The sequence below is a fragment of the Musca autumnalis genome, unplaced genomic scaffold (genome assembly GCF_047663935.1).
Source record: "Musca autumnalis isolate F117 unplaced genomic scaffold, ASM4766393v1 scaffold_5, whole genome shotgun sequence".
In the NCBI taxonomy this organism is placed as follows: domain Eukaryota; kingdom Metazoa; phylum Arthropoda; class Insecta; order Diptera; family Muscidae; genus Musca; species Musca autumnalis.
In genome coordinates this window covers 38,612,317-38,635,332 of record NW_027412088.1, presented here as the reverse complement: position 1 = coordinate 38,635,332, position 23,016 = coordinate 38,612,317, and the positions used below count along the sequence as shown (strand labels likewise).

General features: G+C 37.0%; 1 protein-coding gene across 1 annotated transcript in view; it reads right to left on the bottom strand.

Annotated features, from left to right (window-relative positions):
* The window catches only part of Sema2a (Semaphorin 2a), a 491,368-nt gene that overhangs the window by 295,345 nt on the left and 173,007 nt on the right, over positions 1-23,016 (bottom strand). The window lies entirely within an intron of this gene.

Sequence of the window (23,016 nt, the reverse complement as noted above, 5' to 3'; positions counted from 1 at the left end):
AATACCATTGTTGTAGTCGGTTAGCTTCAAGTCGAATGGGCGTTTTTGCGTATATTTTCGTGGACTTACATCAAAATTTTGTCTTTAAACTAGGGATTTTTTGTTTAAACGATTGATAAATTTTCGTTTTCATACCACAATATAATATTCAAAAATATTTGGATTTAGAAACTATTTTTCTTTAGTTTTTAAACCAAGTCCTTTAAAACAATTTGTTCCATACGCCACACTTTTCCATAACTTGGCAAAAATGGGCAATTTTTTGTTCCAAACGCCATCTTTTTTGGTGCGGAACAATTCGTTTTTGTCTCTTTTTGTTCCATACGCCGAACGACATGGATATGGAATTAAAAAGTTCAAAATTGTTTTGTTCCATATGCCAGGCTTTATGGATATGGTACAAAACGACAAGATTTTTTGGGTCACAAAGCGGATATGGAACATACTGGCATATTAATATCTCAGAAACTATAAGAGATAGAGAAAAACCGACCAAAAAATCTGAAAGAGCATGGTTCAAAACCTTGTAAGGTACCTTTATCTCAAAATGTCGAAAATGGCGTATGGAACATTTAAGCATGACACCGACGATATGCTGTGCTATGCGACTGCTCACAACTATGAGTCTGACTTAAGGTCAGTAAAAATAGAGAGCGGCATATTGGAATTTTTGTACACAAAAACCACAAATGTTTTTGAACAAAGCAACATCAGTAAAATGCTGACCCATGTATGTACATATCTACATTTATGTACAAATGTACAGTGTGTCTTAAAAATGTTTCGAAATGTAACTATTTTTTTAATTTGTTTATCTCCTTTTTAATTTATACTTAGCACTTGCTTTTACATGTAAAATTAATGATTATACATGTATGTAATAATTACTGTGCCTATTTAAACTACAGTATGCAAAGTTCATATTCGTAAGAGTACACCCCTCAAAAGTGAATAAAATCATTATTAATTCCATATTTTTTACGCAAATATGAAACAATTGCTGGGAATTACTATAACGAAGAAAGATTTAAAAATAAAACTAATTTTGAATTTTTTTAATTTTTGTTCTTTTCATCATTAGGAATGCCTTGGCTTTAGAAAAATTTAAAAATAACGATATTTTTATTAACAAATTGCATGAATAAAAAGTCGGACGAACATTCGAAATATTTAAGAAAAATTTAATAGATATGATTAACTATGGAAATTTTGTACGAATTTCAGACGAAAATAGCTAATAGTAGTCATTCTGCAACTATGTATATTCGAAAATAAATGCTGTTAGCGTATGAAAATGCAAGGAAACCTAATCCGGGCTAAGGCAACTTAAAGACATTTTTGGTTCCTACGTCGTAAAAATCGCATTGTTATTGTGAATTAATCGTATGAAAATCTAAACAAAAATTATGATAGCTTGAAATAATTTCAATAAAAATAGTCTTGTTTTTGTAATTTCTGGTTCATTTTATTAATTGGATTGTGGTACCATCCTAATACAAAAATTGATTAATAATTTTAAAAAATACCTTGGTTCACTATTGCATTAAAATTCTTTTAATGTGCTTATAAAATTAGGGTAGCTTTTTTTCAAATGAATCAACGCTATCTTTTGAGAGTCAAACTATTTAATTTTGTAGATTTTTTTAATATTTAATTGTTAAACTGTATGTATATTGTAAAGTCGCTAAATACAATATATGGAAGCAATGTCTTCCTGTGCCGAATGAATAGTTTGGCTGAAGAATGCCACAATAAAACAAGAATGAAACAATTCTTGGAGATCTGCACTTGAAATTGTTTTGGGCCACCAAGTGAATTGTTGGTGCAATTAATGAATAAGTAAGTTGGTATGAAATTTGAAGTCATAATGTAAACAAATAATAAGCGATAGCATGATGAGCAATTGCAAACAGCTCTGAAGAAAATATTCAAGAAACTGAGTTTATTTAAACATCGAGAGAGCGATAATATTTCTGTTTTGAGGTGGGCTTGTTTTGAGAGTTAATTTATAAAAAAAAGTTGTTTACAATTCGAGTTGCCAACCTTCCAAAAACAACGAAATGACTATAGCTCTGTTCCAATACAATAGAACTTCTCTATAACAAATTTCCCTATAACGATTTTTCTCTATAACGAATTAAAATTTAAACACACAATTTTTTCCCACACCGTTTTATCTTTTAACCTCTCAATAGCGAATACTTGTCTATAAAAAGTTTTTTTAATGCACAAGGGGAAATTTTACACACAAAAATCTCCATATAACGAATTTTTGAAGAACGTTAATGTTTAATAATGTGAAACAAAACACATTCATCAACGTTATATTTTATTGGAGTTCACACTAAAAAGAAGAAGCCAACCTCGATTATCAATGCTCTTAGAATAAAAATTGATTCAAAATACGTTAAATTTCCAATAACTACTATGCATAGTTTCATTTCATTGTTTAAAAATACCTGGCTCGGCTCGGCCGAACTTAACGTTTTTTTACTTGTTTTTAGTTCAGACGCACCGTGTCCTATATATATTTTCGGCCGATTTGATGCACCAAAAACGCTATATCTGACGGCAGATGGTCTAGAAATAAGTGTGTCATATTATATCGAAATCGGTGTAGGTTTATATATAGCTCCAATGTGTATTTTCGACCGATTTTGGGTATTTGATGCACCAAACACGCTATATATGTCCAATTCCGATGCATTAGACATTAATGTGCCATGATTTGAATATAGCTCCCATATATACTTATTTTATTTATTCACTGTGGTGTACTTTTATCCTCTCCTTATTGGTTGTATTCTTACACAGCGTAACCAGAATTTTTTCTGTGTTTTGTCCCCAACAACCGACTACCAATAATCCACAGAAATATTCATGTTTCTCTAGAAAAATTTTGCCAAGCACTCTTTGGGGCAATTATTTCATTTGGTATTAAACGTTGGTCCTGAAAACGTCTTCAGTCACACACTCTACATTTTTAATCGAAATCAAACCTATATAGGGTGTTTGTTGCAGCAAAAAATCGGGCGAAATATATATATGTGAGCTATATCCAAATCTGAACCAATGTCGATATAATTTGGCACACTTATTTCTAGACCGAGTTCAGTCACACATTCCAAATTTCATCAAAATTGGACGTATATAGCGTGTTTGGTGCAGCAAATACGTCAAATCGGCTGAAAATATATATGGGAGCTATATCCAAATCTGAACCGATTTTCACCAAAAGCAATAGCGTTCTACCTATAGCTAAAAAAATTATATTCCCCAATATTCAGCTGAATCGGACAAAAAATTCGACATGTACGTTGCGAACAAAAGTACATGGACAGACGGACAGAGGGACGGACGGACATGCATAAATCGACTCAGAAAGTGATTATATGTATATCCCTAAAAGGAACTATGGGTCTATTTCGTTTCCTTTTGTATGTTACATACAAATGCACAAAGACATATCCAGCAAAATGTTCGATGCCAAAGATGTCATTCAATCATGGGTGAAAGTGATCTGGCATGTGATCTTTTTAGCATCTTCATCGATGAATTTTATATGAGCGTGGACCCCAAAAGATGCTATTCGTTTTTGGATCCAAAGCATGTCATTTACACCAATGCTTTGACATGTCATTTTCACCAATGCTTCAGCATGTCATTTCCACCAATGCTTTGGCATCTCATTTTCACCGAACCTTTGCAATGACATTATCATTACGACGAGAGTTTTAACACCGTTGGTTGTGATTTCGAGTCTCCGACAACATCAAGCCTATTGTAAATAATTAATCGTATATATTTAGAAAAATGGATATAAATAAAAACACAAAATACATCTCTATTGTATCGATGGAATGGGTTCAAATGCTGATGAAAATATCGAATCTTTCACGACATCCTCTGCATTGGTTCAATTGGTTCGTTGGAACCAATGTAAAAGATGCCATGAAATCACGTCATCGCATGGAACCCCTTCATTCAAATTTTGCTGGGTAATATCCCTTACCACAGTGTGGTGTAGGGTATAAATATTAAGTTGGGTTAAAATGGAATAATTAGTTTCTTGTTAGGTGCAAACATTTTTCGACCACGGATACCCCAAATGCCTAAATTAGGTAAAAAATATGTATGGTAACATGGGGCGCCTTCGCCACTGGGGCGGCTATGCCAGCGCCGATTTTCTCGCAAAATACAAGTGCTAGAAAAAATCCGTTAAAAGCAAAATTGTGACTCTAATGAAGATCTATCATCTCCCAAAAGTTGGCAATTGCGTCATAGGTATGATAGCGGACGCACGCGGTTTTGTGTTTTCATGGTATTGGGAAAAATAATTATGGTAGGTATTTTTTGTGATATCTTCTTTACCACAAAAACACGTTTTATACAGTTAGAAGGCAACTACTGAAGAATATAAATCCCAATAATTCGCATAAAAAAAGCAATTGCAAATGTCAATATATTAATATTATGAAATTTGTAAGGGGTGGGGCGCATACGCCATGATGGGGGCGTGGTGGGTTAATGTTAGAAATTTGTCATGTTTAACTTAAATTCTTTATACCATAGATATACCACACTATAATATGAAGTCAAAATCAAATATTATCCTACACGTATCTTGTTTTAGTTATATTTTGATTTTTGTACCTAAATTCAAGGCACCTACTTCAATTAACCGCTAGAATCGGTTATTTTTTGTGAATTTTAAAATAATTTTTGATTATTCAATAGAAAACATGTTCCTTTTTTGCATAATGTTGATATTTAAGGAAGAAGTATGGTAAATTTCAGTTTTAGAGTCCGTTGGAGAATGCTCAATATCGATGGCGAAGCTGCCCCATGGGTGGGGAGGTTTCGCCACTTTTTACACATTTTGTAAATTCTCAAAAATAATATTTTAAAAACAATATTATAACCATTTATATATCAAAACTTATAGTCAAGATATGCTAATATTTGTACTAAAACTAATATTTGAAAAAACTTTAACGGTGTCGGTATGAGAACATTTTGAACAAAAACGTGGCGAAGGCGCCCCATGGTACCATATCTAAAAATTTCTTTAATCTGTGATCGATTTTTGGTGGAGGAGCTTCTGGATCTCCGAGAACTTCATATGTCAAATTACAGCTTTTTCGGTTAAACATTTTAGCTAAAATCTTCAAAATACCGAAAATCGGGGGTACCGTTATATGGTAAGTTACGAGTTTTTGGTGGAGAAGTTTCTTGACTACTGAAAACCTCAAGTGCTAAATTACAGCAAGTTCGGTTAAAATTGAAGCTAACCGCCTCAAAATACCGAAAATCGGGAGGTACCGTATATGGGGGCTAGGGTTTTGGGTAGGGAAATCCCGCACCGGGAATTCCCGGGAATTTTCTTTTTTTTTTTTTGGTTACGGGATTTTCCCGGGAAATATGAATATGTATTATGTCGGGAAATATCTTTTCACATTTATCACATATTGAATTAATAAATAAACTATGCTCGTCACTTTTATACTATAGAATCAGAATTCGAATAGATTTTACAAACTTAGTTTATGTTCGAAGATGGAGCATATCGATGATCCACTACTTCCGGTACCTTCCCCACAAAAGTTCAACAATTATCGCTAAAATGTTGCGCACGATAACTCTCGAAGGTAATAACCGAATCGGTCATAATTTTGCATATGGTAATATTAGTTCCAGGCATAGAACGGGTTCCACGGAAAATTCGGAAAAATTGAAGTTTTAGAGCTCCTCTCGGATCGATTTTAATTTTTCAGCAATTTGTCTTTACGGGCCCCTTTACCACGGTACAAATTTTGTCGGGAGTAAGTCCATACTTCCTTAGAAACCTTGACGGCTACAACTAAAATGGAAAATTAGCAAGATAACTCCCGTAGGAAGTTTCTGATTGGTTCTAACTTTGCATATCATATTATTTCATCCAGTCATGTATCAGGTTGGAATATGGATTATATCGGTCCAGCCCTTCGGGTACCTCCAACACAAAATTTAGGAAAAGTGCAGTTTAACAGCTCATCTCGAATCGTATCGAAATTGTTTCGAATAAATTCTACTTGAAGGCCCTTTTACGACGGCGCAACTTTTGTTGTGAGGGCAAGCCCACACTTCCTGAGGTAAAGGCACAAAATATCAAAAAAGCCTGCCGATACCAACTACATTGGGTAGTACGTATGATAACCGGCGAAGGGTGAAATCTCCCACACTCTCTCTTTTAAATGTTTGGCAACATGTTTTGTGTGCGGCCCTAGTCAAAACGGTATTTTTTCGAGGCAAATCCATACTTCCTAAGAAATTGACTCAAAAACTCAAAAAGCCCTTAGATACGTCAGAAGTATTGTGTTTGCTTCTTTTCTTTAGGTCCGAGGCTGAGGGTATATCTCAGTCGGCACAGCTGACTGATACTTTCTTTCTTGGTTCAAGCAATCTTAACCATAAGAATAAAACATACGATTTTCGAGGTCCATAAAATTGGAATTTCTGATCAATAACTTCATTTTTTGAGCCAAATCACTTTCCATAGAGCGATTTCATTAGCTTTGAATAAAGGAAATGGTCCGTGTGGGCAAAATCTGGACAACATGGCGCATTTTTCAATATTTTTTCGTTTTTCATCGATAGAGCGAAAACGTGTCATCCATTTTTGAACCCGCAACTCTTTGAAAATATTGTATTTCATATAAGGTACTATGGAAAGATAAAAAATCACGGAAATATTGATCCACTCCCGTGTTTAAAAATTTCCCGGGAATTGCGATTTTTTTATTCCCGTTTCCGGGGATTAATAAAAACCGGGAAAACCCAAAACCCTAATGGGGGCTATTCCAAAACATGGACCTATATTGACGATTTTTGATAAAGAATTTTTGGGACCACTAAGAACCGTAAATGTCAAATTACAGCTAATTCGGTCGGAAAATGTAGCTAAAAGCCTCAAAATACCGAAAATCGGGGGTACTGTTATAGGGGGTGGAGAAGTTTCGGGACCACTGAGAACCACACATATCAAACTACAGTTAATTCGGCCAAAAAAGAGTTAAAATACTCCAAATCGGGAGGCATTCTTAGTGGAGAAGTTTTTTGGTAATTGGGGACTTCAAATGTCAAATTTCAGCTAATTCGGCGGAAAATGTACCTAAAAGCCACAACATACTTTAAATCGGGATGTACCTTTATATGAAGGGAGGTACCGCTATACCAAAACGTGGATCTATATAGCCAATATGGACCCATCTTCCAATTTGTCCTGCCTATGGACAAAAGACACTCGGGTGCAAATTTTTAACGTTCTATCGAAATTATTGCGGATGCTACAGTGATGAAAATTCTCTAAAATATTGATTTGTTCTTAGGTTTTACCATGTTTGAGTTATAGAAGTTCAGGTCACATTATTAGGTTTTTTGTTAGGTTTTCACGATTTGCTTATAGCTGTGAAAATTCTCAACAAGATTGGCTTTTGTAATTTGTTCCTGGGTTGTACCATTATTGAGATAGTATATACGTTTATGTTGGGAAATTGCTGTCATGACATTGTTTTATAAGGAGATCGTCTTAGAAGTTTACCCTGATGAAGAACATGTATACTTTTTATGGTCTCAAATGATTAGTTCGATGTGTTACAAACAGAAAAAACAAACTTGGTGGAGGGTACAAAAATTCCTAACATTCAAATCAATAAATCTCAAATACATATTTGTCCAATTTTGGAAAAATATCAAAGATGCTCGCAATTATGCTCAGACCATTCGTGCAATGTTATTTATTTCAATTATATATGTATACCATGTTTTAATTTTGTGAGACAAATCGAAAAGTGATGCCAAGTTTACAATATTTTTTAGATACACTGTAAACTGTTCATCTGAAAGATAATGAAAAATCTAAGCCGCCTGTATAGCAGAGGTTTGTGTCAAAGCTAAGTACTAAATCGTGTTACAGCGTGAATCAAAATAAAATTAATAAGAGATTAAAAAATGTCGAATTTTCGAATATATGTATCTTTGATCGTGGTAATAATTTATCTGATAGTTTATTATGTTTATAGGACTGTGCAGATATCTGACATTCGGCCAGCATGTACTCACTCTCTTATTCGTAAACCTAAGGTATCTTATTCACGCAAAATAAGATATTTGTATTCAACCCAAACCTTATAAAATAAGTAAAACCGTTGGACCATATGTTATATAAAATAAAATTTAATATTGTCAGGAGTCTTTGCTTGATTTTTTTTACATTAAGAGCAGTGTGAAGAAATGCTTATCTGTATACTTTTAAGACTTGAGATTTTTATTCTAGCAAATTGGACAGAATATTAAAGTACTGTACACATTGTCAGTTTTGAATGACGATTTTTTGCAATTATCGATAACTGTCCAACCGTCCAGCAACCACAAAATATTTTGTGGTTGCATGATGAATGACAAAGATGTACGGCCACACTAGCAAGCAACAACAAAGCTCTCATTCAAAACTGACAATGTGTACCCAGCTTTAATTAAAACTACAACCGTCTACAATCCATTTACTACATTGCAATTTTTCCTTTCACTTCAGCTAAACAAATTAAAAATCTTAACTAAACACTACGGGAACATTTTTTTCTACAACAACCATAACCAACAAATTTTAAATACTTTTTACCCTGTTCAGATAAGCAATTTGCATGGTTAAGAAGAAAACGTGAATAATTAAAATTGAAAATAAAAGCGTAGAATTCCAAAAATACCAACTGACGCAAGGACAAATAATACCAAACAATGCGACAATCATACCAAAACACATTCCGTCGGCTAGACGGAATAGAGTTCAAATGCTGGTGACATTAAACGTCCGCTTGAGAAGAATGTGTAACACATGGGAGCGTTTCCCAAAATCCAAAACCCAACAATAGAAATAGCGGAATTTAGCCGGTGTTACAGATGCCAGACGATAAAGTGAAATATAATTTTATGGCCAACGACGAATCATGTTGTCGTCGTCGTTGGTATAGAACGACAACCGCATATTAACGTAATAATACCGAAAAATGGTTTTGCCATAAAATAAAAGACGAACAAATATTCCCATTTGCCATGGCCACAAATAAAGCCAACTCACACTTCATAGATGAACAAACAACACTTCTAACGTTATTCGAATAGAAATTATGTTAAACCCATGGAAATCCTTTATTTCACTCAACCTAGCCTAGCACACCTCAACCATGGCCAGACATATATCAATTATCATGGCATGAAAGGGTTTTGGTATGCCCATAAATGTTTGTTTTTCCGTCCGTTCGTTTTGTACATCCTTCCATATAGATTTCGATTTGGGATTTATTGAGTTCACCTCTTCCTTTTGCGTCTAGTATATGAAAATTGATATTCATGCATTCAATTTTGTGTTTTCCACATAACGACAAAATTTGTTGGTCACAGATCATAAGCCATAACTTTTATGTTGTTTGCATTTCAAATAGAAGTAAATTTTGGAAATAGTTTTACAATAAATACTTGCACAGAAAATACTATTCATGTAGATATGTATATGTAAATGTTGAAGGACGAAAAGGACATGGAAGGAATTGAGTTAGAGGGATTCTACTAAAAGATTCATCTTTCGATTTGACTGAAGAAATGTAATTTCAAAATGAAGGTACAATAACGCTTAACAGAGATATAAAGCTATTTTCTCACAAATTAAGGGGCAAAAATTAAACCATTAATCACGCAATATCTCGGAAACTTGACTTATGGTACACTCGTTAAAGGCTTTCATCTCCACAAGGAATTTTCCACCCACTGACTTTTAGTCCCATTTTGTAGCAGAGTGTCGTTTAACGATATTTTCCGAAAAATGTGTACCTTCTCGAGGCCATATCTACCTAAAGGAGCGTTCCAATGTTTTGTTGTGTTTGTTTTGGATCGAAAATCTCAGTGGTTTGGTTGTTATATGCCAAACTATCCAAAAATCCTTGAAGAAAAACTTCAAGTCAAAATCCGGGGGCTCGATTTTCACCGTAGACATATGGTCGAGTTTACTTTTTTGTTCCGTAGAATCCCAAGAATCAGACACTCCAGGCGCTTGCTAACACTTTTTTTCCTTCCATACAAATCGCCCCGGCCTAATGACCCTGCCTACACAAGCGTCGTAGCTCGATGTATTTTATTCTATCGATGTCGGTCCGATAATACGAGGGGAACTAGAAAAGTGTCTGGCCTTATAATGAAAACGCAAATAGAAGGGTTGGCGTTTTTTATTTGGGATGACGACTTCCATTTTGTTTTTCAAAATAGTCAGGCTTAATCCCATAGTCGTTGTTTTAATATTTTATTAAAACAACTTTAGTTTATTAGTGGGAAAAATTGGCACCGTCGAAATGTTGTTTATTGCTGTAGTATGCAATACCAACAAATTAGTTACGTGTTTTCTCGTCGAGAATCGACGAAAGCATAGCAGTGGGAAAAATTTGGTTTTGTTTGCAAGTGAAGTTGCTCGAGTTAAGATAGTACCAAAGAAACTCTCGATCAGAGTGTTTCTTTGCTCACGTATCTATTTGAGCGAGCAATTGACACTTGGGTATAAAAAGTTTCTTGTTGAAAAACAAGAAACAAGGGAACTGATAAAGATCTGTGGCGAGATCTGAAACTATACTTTTCCCTGCCTTACCCCTTGGTAAACATCGCCAATTTTTTTCCACTAATAAATTAAAGTTGTTTTAATAAAATATTAAAACAACGACTATGGGATTAAGCCTGACTATTTTGAAAAACCGCATCGGAAGATCCGGTCGAGATTTTTCTTGTGCTCCAACCACTACACACGGTGTCATATGGTTTTTTGCATACTTCAAGCTATTTTCTAAGGAAATATGGACTTGCCCCTGATGAAACTTGCACCTTCGTATGGGGGGCAGTGAATTCAAGCTGTTGCAACAAAAACCAAAGCGATTCGAGAGCAGGCCCTAAACTGAACTTTTCCGAAATTTTGTGTGGGAGGTACCCGAAGGAGTGGACCGATTAAGTCCGTATTGGAATGTCATCTAAGTCTGGCAGAAATTTGCAAAGTATGGACCAAATAGTTTACTCCCTTCAAGAACATTTTCGAATTTTTGTGGGGGAGGTACCTGAAGGAGTGGACCGATATGGCCCATCTTCGAACTTAAACTAAGTTTGAACAAAATAGTAAGAAAGCTAAACTTTGTTAAAAATCGGCTCATCTGTTCGAGAGTTATCGTGCGCACCAGCCAGCCAGACGGACGGACATTGCTAAATCGACTCCAAATTGTCTGAAACACATTTCGCTCAAACATATATGGGGTCTAAAACCATTATTTCGATGAGGCACATTTTGCCCGTATGAAAGTGTATATTTTCTATTGGTATAGTTTAGGATTGAACGTTGGTGTGACAATTTTTAAGACAGACTGGATGGGGGAATCGGTTGGTACAGTATTCGGGTGTGTGTAGTTGGTAGCACGATATGCTCTGCGTTGAAGTGTGAAAGATCGGAATGACGATATATTCTGTGTTCGACTGTATATGTTCGGTAACAAGAAATATTTGGCGTTCGGATGTTGATACTTGGGAACATGATGGGTTGGGCATTCGGGTTCTGATGCTCGGGAACACAATGTATTCGGTGTTCGGCTGTAGGTGATTGGGAACACGATAGGTTTGGCTGTTGATGCTCGGGAGCACGATGGGTTCGGCGTTCGGGTGTTGTTGCTCGGGAACACGATGGGTTGGGCGTTCGGCTGTTGATGCTTGGGAATACGATGGGTTCAACGATCGGCTGTTGATACTTGGGAACACGTGTGTTCGGCGTTCGGCTGTTTATGCTTGGGAATATGATGGTTTCGGGTACTAGTCTAGTGTTATGGTCTAATTTCTACCATGCGCTTCTGTTATCTAACTACGTAACGACTGACGTAAGAGCCCTGTGGAACAGCTGACCCGAAGGCCCTATGGAACTGCTGATCCGAAGGCCCAGTGGAACAGCTGACCCAAAGGCCCAGTGGAACAGCTGGCCTGAAGACTCTGTGGAACAGCTGACTCGAAAGCCCTGTATATGTATTAGCAACCACAACTTAATTTGTAGCCCTCAAAATGTATTCCCAACGCTTAAGGACCGAACTGTAAGTTGGCGGATTTAGAACAGTCTTTTGTTCAACCCGTGTAGCTAACTCTCTGCAGTAGTAAGCTCGCCATCAACATCCAACTCTGGAATATTTGAGTAACTCGAGGTATGGTGTAAATGAGAATTACTTGTTGTAGGCACTGACAATGAATGTTGTGATGCTGCACTGAAATGTAAATCTCCCTTGTCTAAGACTTTATTTCTCTGCGAGTGAGTAGTAATGACGTAGTGTAGGTTTGTTATTGAATGGCTGGTTAAGGGTAGTAGTTGATGTATCATATACGCTACACACTCGGAATCAACCGTCCTGCGTTCCTCAAGTCGTATTGTAGCCACATGGTCTGTTTAGTCGAAGAAACAGGTGACCATTTGCTTCGAAGTGATTCTTCCATGAAAAACTTTCGTTGGATTTGGCTCGCCTTCGAAGACCCCCATGATTCGATCTTATTAACGTCGTTTGAAGCACCGCGGTCGTATTTATACACAATTTCTTTGCACCAATCGACGAGAGCCTGTTTTTTGAGGGATTGTCAAATTGTGCTGGATCTAAAGAGAAATCCCAATTTTTTGGCACAACGGCCGTTTTTCGACGGTCCTCACGACTTACTTACTTAGCTGGCCCATTACAGAACATTTGTTCTATAGGCCGAACTAAGAAAAGATCTCCATTTCTCCCTGTCTATTGCCTCTCTTTATGGAATACCGCGCCTTGTCATCTCTTCATCCACATGTTTGCGCCATCTATTCTGCGTGCACCGCCAAGCGGCTCATATTTATACGCCTTTTAAGCGGGTTCTTCATCACTCATTCTTATGATATGGCCTAGCCAACGCAGTCGCTGCATCTCGATACGTTTAACTATATTGATGCCGTTGTATAGCAGATACAGCTCGTGGTTCATGCGACGTCGATATTCACCGTCAACGCAGATTGGTCCGTAGATCTTTCGAAGAATTTTTCTCTCAAACACGCCAAGCACTGCCTTATCTGCTTGCGCAAGTACCCAGGCTAACCACACATCAGCACGGGTAGTATCACTGTTTTGTAAAGCGTAATTTTTGTTTGACGAGTTGTGGCTATGTTTTTAAAGTGCTTACTTAACCCAAAGTAGCATCTGTTGGCCAATACAATTCTTCTTTATATTTCACAACTGATGTCGTTTGTTGTGTTTACGGCGGTGCCGAGGTATACGAAGTCTTTTACTACCTCAAAATTATAGGAACCAACTTCAACAGTTGTCCGATCTCAATGGACGGATTGCGCGTCGACACCATCAACCTATTCTTCTCACCGTTTACCGCCAGACCCACTTTAGCAAATTCTCCTTCGACCTTCATAAAGGTATCAGTTATTTCTTTTACTGGTCGTCCCATGATGACTATATCATCAGCATAAACAAGTAATACGTGGATATTGGTGTAGATTGTGCCACTTCTTTTGACGTTTGCCTCTCGTATAACCTTTTCCAGCAGGATGTTGAAGAGATCACACGAAAGGCTGTCTCCTTGTCTGAAACCTCTTTTGGTACCAAACTCTTCGGAGAGGTTCTTTCCTATTTTAACTGAGGACCTCGTGTCATTTAAAGTCATTTTACAAAGCCGGATGAGCTTTGCGGGGATACCAAATTCAGACATGGCTTGGAATACCTTTGAACGCAGCGGGCTGTCGAAGGCTGCTTTATAATCCACAAAAAGGTGGTAGGTGTCGATCTGCATCTCTTGGGTCTTCTCCAGGATTTGCGCAGAGTAAATATCTGGTCAATGGTGGACTTGCCAGGTCTAAAGCCGCATTGGTGTGGTCCAATTATCTCGTTGACCATTGGCTTTAGTCGTTCGCACAATATCCCTGACACGATCTTGTAGGCAATAGGGAGTAGACTTATTCCCCTATAGTTAGAGTATACAGACTTATCTCCCTTCTTGTGGACGGGGCACAGGATACTCAGGTTTCAATCGTCGCGTACTCGTTCTTCCTGCCAGATGGTGCTAACTAGCTGATGAATACACCTTATCAGCGTGTCGCCTCCGGTTTTGAACAGCTCGGCTGGTAAGCCATCGTCTCCTGCTGCCTTATTATTCTTCAGCCGATTTATTGCTGTCTTTACCTCATCTTAGCTGGGCGGTATACATTCAATACCATCTTCTGGGATTGGATCTGTCGTAACTTCGTCGTCTTCGCTGGATACCCACAGGTTTGAAAAATGCTCTTTCCATATCCTGAGCACACTATCTGTATCGGTTACCAAATTACCTTGCTGGTCTCTACAGGAGGAGGTGCCTGTACCAAAGCCATCAGTTTGATGCTTGACTCTTTGGTAGAATTTTCGGACTTCATTCTGGCTCCTGTACATCTCGTTTTTTTCACACTCCCGCTTTTCCATCTCTATCTTTTTCCTGCGGAAAAGACGTTTCTCCTCTCTCCTTTTCTCCCGATATATCTCGTGCACTACGCGTTGCTACGGATTATAAAGTAGCCCTTTATGCCCTATATGCCGCATTTTTCTCTTCGGTAGCAGCACGACACTCCTGATCATACCATGGATTCCTTGGTGGGGGTCTCTGGTATCCAAGTATGGATTTTGCGGCTGTTTGCATGGAGTGGGCAATACTTTGCCATTGCGCTGATATATTATCGGGATGAGGAGTGCTTTGATTAAGCAATTGGGCTAGTTGAGTGGAATATGCTGTGGGTATCTGTTGTGATTGCAGCTTACCGATGTCTAACTTTCGTGCTGTGTCTGTTCGTATTTTGTTTGCTACGTTCAACCGGGTGCGTACCTTTGCTGCAACAAGGTAGTGGTCCGAGTCTATGTTTGCTCCTCGGAACGAACGCACATCCAACACGCTCGATGAATGTCTTCCATCTTTCACAACGTGATCAATTTGATTTCTTGTTTTCTGATCTGGAGACAGCCAGGTGCCCTTACGGATGTGGAGATGTTGAAATCTGGTGCTGCTAACTATCATATTTTTTGCCGCTGCGAAGTCTATCAGCCTCATTCCATTGTCAGATGTTTCATTGTGGAGACTGCATTTTCCGACTGTTGGGCCAAAGATATTTTCCTTTCTAATTTTGGCATTAAAATCGCCTAGAATATTTTTAATTTCATGGGCAGGACAACGGTCATATGTTTCTTCTAAGCGCTCATAAAATATATCTTTGGTCTGTTCGTCCTTCATCCACGGGTGTGAAGCTGGAGGCCAGGTGTTTTAACCTCCGACCAACTACAAATCCGCAACCAAACTCATGCTTTATGTCAGCATCCGGCAAAAAGGGGCACACGTGCCCTTGATAAGAATAACAACAGAGCTACCACCACTCAGTCTTCGTTCAGAAGTCAATGAAGAAGGTCCTGTTGTCGCTTGTTTCAATGATTTTTAATTTTAGAAATGCAATTACGCACACGCTGTTTGTGGTGAGAGTGTCGTATGCGTGAGGTCGCGAACACTGCGTTTGTATTGGTGCCGATACCTGCTTTATATCATGGCAGCTATAATACAGTGCGTCACCTTAATGTGTTGTTGTGACGTTTTTCCCGTTCCATCGTATTTCCTGTATGGCAGTCATGTCGGCCTTGTACTTTTCAAGTACATCTGTCAATGCGTAGACTGCACCTTCTCTATAAAGTGAGCGAACATTCCAGGTGCAGATTTGTAGATCATGGTCCTTAAGTCGTTTGCGGGGGTCGTCAACTTTAGAGGGATTTGTTTTTCTTTTCTTTTGTTTTTTTTATAGTAGGCTGTTTTTTCTAGGGGAGGTTTGCTAACCCGTCGCCCAAACCCAAGTTTTTAACGTTCTTATGGGTGAACGCGAGGCACATGTTAGGTCACTACCTTTAAAGGCAGTTCCCCAGGTCCTCACAACATTGGGTTTTTTGGCTAGTGTCGGCGACGATTGAATTTATTAAAGCAGTTTTTCACAGTGCTATAGGATGGTCCTTTATCGACATACAAAGATTTAATTTCATCGATGCACCCTTGCCGAGTTTATCCAGATCGAAAGTTGTGAAAAACAACACAACACATGATTGTATGTCGAACTGTCCTGAGTACGTTTGGGATAAAAACTCACAAACTTTCCAAAATATTTCAAATATTGTCTGGCAATACCACGTGTGGCCTAGACCAGAAACTTTTTTAGTTCCCCTCGTACAGTAGATTATTGCAGGTTGTGAAAGAGAGGTAAAATAGAATGTGTTTGCCATAGTTATTGAGGTGGAGACAATTCGCACCTTCAGTTTTAGTTTCATTATATTCACGGTGTGCCTTAACCAAATTTAAATGGAAGGTGCTTACATCTGGGAAGTTTTTGCAGATTCTGAAACTACAATGCTCATAGATGAGATTTTTCTTGGAAACAGCGAGTCCTATATCAATGGGTTAAGGCGCACTGAGCATGATATTGTTTTATAAGGAGGCGATACAGTCAGTGCATTGTCTCAATTTGATCTTCTATATCTCAAAAACGGTGAAACCTACGAAAGTATCGTAAAGGTCAATCTTGTGGAGAATTTTCACACCTACAACATTTTCTTTACGCCCATTTACATAGGACTCGCGGCTTCCAAGCAAAATCGTGAAAACCTAAAGGACCCCTAAAAATGTGAACTTAAATCGCGATTTATTTGAAAATCCCTCCGGCGATTTTTTTGTTTCTAGATATTTCTCATCTATGAACATTGTAGTTTCAGAATCTGCAAAAACTTCCCAGGTGTACACACCTTACATTTAAAATTAGCTAAGGCGCACCGTGTATTATAAACAACAAAATCAAAAAATAATTAATTGTTGTCCAATTATAATAATTCCACATAATACCACATGTATTATTTCGAAATATTCTTGGAGGGCAATAAAAATTTTTACAACAAACAAACTCATCTACATCTTACCTCAAATCAGTAAATGAAACATTTCGGTTTTTCGCAATTTGTCTCTCTAACAAAAACAAATATTTAAGCAATTGTCCTTTAATGTTACGACGAGGATTTGTTTTGCTTTCCCTTTCCGTTCTCTTTTTCGTCTTCAAAAAAGAAAAACAAAATAAATAACTAAACAAACGTACAAACCTCAGATGTTGTATTCAAAGTTACCGGCTGTCGTTGTTGCCACATTTGGTGCATTTAGCCGCAATGAAAGCCAAGTTCACAATAAATGTGCGACAATTGTAGTTGATCGTATAATTCCCAGACAGGGCGTTTTGCATTCATTGTGCAGAGTATGAAAGTAGTCTGTCTTTCTAATAGCACAAAGAGGGGGTAGAGTAGTTTATACCATAGAATCGGTTTGTATAACTCCTACCATTTGGACAGGGCATGAATTTGAATGAAAAAAAAAACAACCAACCATAGAAAACAAAAGAGCGTACCTACAACCATAAGTGTGTATGTATGAAGGTAGGCGCACATTGGAAAATATTCAAACAGGCTTACAAACACCAAATAAATTTGCCGTACACTTTTGTGCCATAACAATGCCAGGCAGGCAATGGATACAATAACAACCATTAGGGCACTTTACCAAAACGCATTTGAACAGCTCTGAAAATTCCACCTCAACGTTCTTTCTCTTAAATCTAGCTTGATTCGGTAAATGATTGTGGCTGAAAGAGTTGGGCGACAAAACTTTAACATTTATATAAGCGCTGTTGTGAAAAGTTTCAGTTTTTTTTTTTGAAATTTATGATTCTTGTGGTGCGATTAATGTGAGATATTGGCCATGAAAATTCTTCAGATTTATCAGTGACAGTTGTATGGAAATTTAAAATTGTTAAAACTTCGTTAAAGTTGTGAACGAAAAGATTCTTAAAGGGTATAATAAAAGCTGTATTAACAGTTTGTAAGAAGTCAACGGAGTTTATACCCGGTGGACCAATGGCTTAACTTTAAGCATGAAATTTTATCTGAGGAATAATCAAATTATAGAAATAATAAAATTGTAGGTCCTGATGGATTCTAACATGGCAAATTACAGGATATAGCTAGGTTCCTTTTCATCTTGTTGTTGTTCATTAACTTTGTTGCCTAACTATGAAAACGCGAATATTTACCATCACAAATAGTTTTCTTTTCTTAAGTAGTCTCCAGCATGATTTATACACTTTCCACTCCAATTGAGACACCTCCAAATCATGATTTTTGAAGGCTTCAACAACATCTTCTGGCGACGAAAACCGTTAAGGTTCTACTTCTAGAGATATATCAAACTGAAATTTTCATCAATTGGTCTTCGGGGGCTAAAAACACTCTGACAAAAATATTGGAGTCCTAGGTTCAAAATTTTGCGTGGTTCCCATGTAACGAATCATTCTAAATTGAAGTATTTTACTGTTGCCAACATATTGTTTAACCGAATTCGCTGTAATCCGGTACTAGGAGTTGTCATTGCATAGTAAACCTCCCCGCGAGAAACTGTCAATATTGCTCCATGATTTGCTATACTCCCATATATGATTTTTATCTCGATTTCATGTATTTTACAGATATTTAACAAATTCTAAACGGATTAGGCTTTAATAGTGAACTCAGAGTTTTGAACAGGATTTTATAAATAAATGTGACATTGGTCCACTTTTGGCCACAGCCTCCATAGTGTTACCATATATTTTTCTGTACTTTTTAAGATTTATTCACCTGTATTCTGCAGAATTACCAGTAATAACGTATTTTTGGTTATCAGTGCGGGAAAAATTTCTACGTTTTGACGTGTTGCAACATTAGGGTGTTACCCCCAAAACCTTTTATTTTTCAATCGCGAGTTTTCAGTGCGGCTCCAAGTTACCATGTTAAAAAAAAAATACTAATACACAAAAACATTATATTGAACATAAATGTAAGAAAGGATAATAAAGGATAATAAAAATTTTACAAATTCAAAAAATATGAATTCAGCAAATAAAAAGGGAGATAAACTTTTGGTCATAACTGCCAAAACTGCAAATTTCCGCAAAAAGTCTATAAAGTTTTGAAATCTACAGGCGCTAGGCTTCAATTTTCCTAGTGGTCACAACACATATCCACCAAACACCGTCAACATAGGTCCATGTTTTGGTATAGCCTCCATATAACGGTACCTCCCGATATTCGGTATTTTTAGTATTTTTGCTACACTTTTTGGCCGAACTACTTGTACTTTGACGTTTAGGAGTCCCAGTGGTAGCAAAACTGCTCTACCAAAAATTATCAACATGTTTTGGTATAGCCCCCTTTAGTATAGGATTTTATCTAAAATTTTTGACCGAACTATCTGTAATTCCACATTTGAGGTTTTCAGTGGTCACAAAACTTCTCCACCAAAAATGTTCATCATAGGTCCACACTTTGATATCGCCCCATATAAAGGTGCCGACCGGTTGAAGACATTTTTATATGCATTTTTTCCTTATTTAGGTATAAGTGGTCACAAAATATCTCCGCCTAAAATTGTGGACAGGAAAACAAATTATTCCGTTTTAGTTCAGAAAATTTTATACTGGAGGGTATACAAATTTCAGATCGGCCAAACTTTACGCTTTTTTACTTGTCTTCTTCATGCTTGGGAATCAAATGAAGTCATTGGGTGCAAAGTGGGGTTGCACGGTGGATAAGCCATAAATTCCACGTTTTGTCCGATCAAAAAAGCTCTGGTTTGAATCGATATGTGAGAGCTCGCATAGTGCCCGTATAGTCGCCACATGGTCGGTTTTGCCAAAGAAACATGCGACCATTTGCTTCGAAGTGTTTCTTCCATGAACAACTTTCGTTGGATTTAGCTCAGCTCCAAAAATCCGCACGGTCGATTGCTGCTTTGTTTCGTGCATGGATCCAAGATTCGTCAGCTGTGATGATAGTATAAACGTCGTTTATTTATTCACAATTTCTTTGCACCAATCGGCAAGAGCCTTTTTTGAGCTGGATCTAACGAGAAAATCCCCTTTTTGCGGCAAGGTGTTCGTGCAACATCAAATGTTAGTTGGTGGAAGAAATGTCCAAGGATGCCTCTACCTCACGGTGTATAACATGGCGATCTAGCATTTTTTTCTGACACAAAGGATGTTTTTGAACGACCCTCACTATTTTCGTTTTTAGCGAGTGTCAGCCACGATTGAATTCATTAAACCAATTTTTCACAGTGCTATAGGATTGTCCTTTATCAGCATACAACGATTTAATTTCATCGTGATTGTCCACGTCGACAGTTGTGAAAAATTATTGGACGAAAATGTTCCCAAGTTAATTAATTTTTTTCAAGCCGCTGTTTACAACACAACGTATCGTATGTAGGCGAGAAAGTTATCGAACAGCCCTCGTAATGTTGATTACATTTTTAACATTTTAAGGAGTATGATCTTCGAACCTGCACCAGAAATATCCGGATTTTATAAAGAGAGTTGTTGTAATTTAAGTGAACAAGACCGGTATTACCGTCTTACAAAATGGAACCGGAGTCACGAAATATCTAGTTGGACGAAGGAAGGAAATTGGAAGGAAGCACTGGTGAATATAAGGACTACATGCCTACACACATACATATGTAGGTTCCCACAAACATCACTGAAGGGACAAGAGAGACTTCCCTTATATCAATAGTGCACATGGATCCTCTTGAAAGCTTACAAGCCACAGTTGAAGATCTGTCAACGGAATTTGGTTGAGAGACTTCTTGGCAAACAATAAGCCATAATATTTAGTAGCCAAGATAATACGACGATTGCACGATAATTTTCTGGCCTAGGCATCACTGAGTGTTGCTAGACGCCATTTGAAATTTGTTTTGGAAAGTTTGGCAGTTTTTAGCCTAAACGTACTTAGGACAGTTTGACATACGACCATGGAAAAAAAATGAATTTACTTATGATAATTTTCGTCCGTTCATTTTTCACAACTCAATCGAACAAATTAAATCTTTGTATGTCGATAAACAACCATCCTATATCACTATAAAAAAAGTGGTTCAATGTACACTCGCTAAAAAACGCAAGTCGAGGACCGATGTGGCCCATTTTAGAATTTTAACTAAATTTGAACAAAATACATATTAGGAGATCCAAAGCTTGGTCCAAAATGGTTACCACGTTAAGGAGATATCGTGCATACATTTTTAGTGACATTTTTTAAATATTGGGGAGGGAAATTGAAACTAAGTTGGACAAAATACGGCGAAGTCCACATTTGGACCAAATCGGTTGATCAGTTCGAGAGTTTTCGTGCTTTCCAACCACTATAGATGGTTTTCCCAAAAAGTATGGACTTGCCACTGAAAAAACAAATTTTACCATCGTATTTGAAGCAGCGGATGTAAGTTGTTTAAACAAAAATCAAAGTGATCCGAAAGTAGGTTTCAAAGTGAACTTATCCAAAATTTTGTGTGAGTGTTACCCGAAGGAGTGGTCAAAAATAGTCCATATTCGAACCTGATTTATATCTGATAGATATATTATGATGTGTAAAGTATGGACCAAGTCGGTCACACCCTTCAAAAGTTATCTTGCGCACATTTTTTCGAACATTTTTGAACTTTTGTGGGGAGGTACCTGAGGAAAATAACGAATATGGCTAATTTTCGACAAGTTAGGATAAGTTTTACGAGACTATGGTATTCGACAAAGACATTTCGTATACATATTTATTATTAATTTGTGTTAATATTATAATTAAATGATTAATACGTAAAATATATAATATGTGAAAATATTTTTTAAGAAAATCGTGCAATTTTTTAATATACCGACTGACAAAAGAATTAATTTTAAGACTGACACAGACCACTGTGTACATATGTATAGAAACTTATTTCATAAGCATCGACGAAAGTCCAGTTGACGTTGACATTAGAAAGACAATAGTCGCTCTTCTTCCATAAATTCAGGTAAAATAAAATTATCTTGTGTTACATTTATATATTTTATAAGTTGTAATTATAAAATTGTGTTTTTAAAACAGATCCCTGAGACAATTGAAATATTGGAAATAAAACTTAAACCAACCGAATAAAAACAGTCTTTTAATGAACTTAAGCCAAACTATTACCAGCAAAATTAAAATATTTTCGCCTTTGACGTTTTCTGTTTTTCAGAAATTATAAATAAGGAAAAAAAAATTGTAAAAAAAATTGCGCGATTTTTTCCAATAATATTTTCGCCTGCAGCGCTTTTCGTTTTTCAGAAAGTATTTGCATACTTAAAAAAACCTTTTTGTTTTCGTAAAATATTAAAATAATTTTATAAAAAATCGTGCGATTTTTTTTTCAAATTTTTTTTTCGCCTGTGGCTTTTTTGTTTTCTGTATTTGCGCGTTATGGGAGTAATGTGTGTTGGGAGTTATGTCACGGCACCGACAAATAAAATAGCTCACTACATGTAAACGCTGCGGTAATTTATTAAAACGATTTTACAGCCTGTTTATGTATTTCGAAACGAAAATATGTGCGCGTGAAATACACCCATACCTTAGTTTTGGAAATGTTATAACCCTTCCTTTTGTTCAAAAAAAAAAAAAAAAAAAAATAAATAAATAAAAAACACACACGAGTTTGGTAGTGTTTATTACGAATTCATTTTCTTATCAGCACACAAACAGACTCTTAATAACAACAGTCCTACCTACTTTATAATCTCATTCGGGACAAGGGAGACTTCTCTCATATCAATGAGTGCACCCCGATTCATATTAGCTCAATGATATGGGACCTACTGTTTATCGCCGAGTCCGAACGGCGTGTCTTAAGACACCACTTTTGTAGAGAAGTTTTACATGGCTGAAATACTCAGGAAATGTCGCCAACATTACTGAGGGGTATTTTGCCACCGTTAAAAATTTTGATGTTGACTGACCGGGGAATCGATCCCACGACCTTCAGCGTGCAAGGCGGGTGTGCATACCATTGCACCACGGTGGTCCT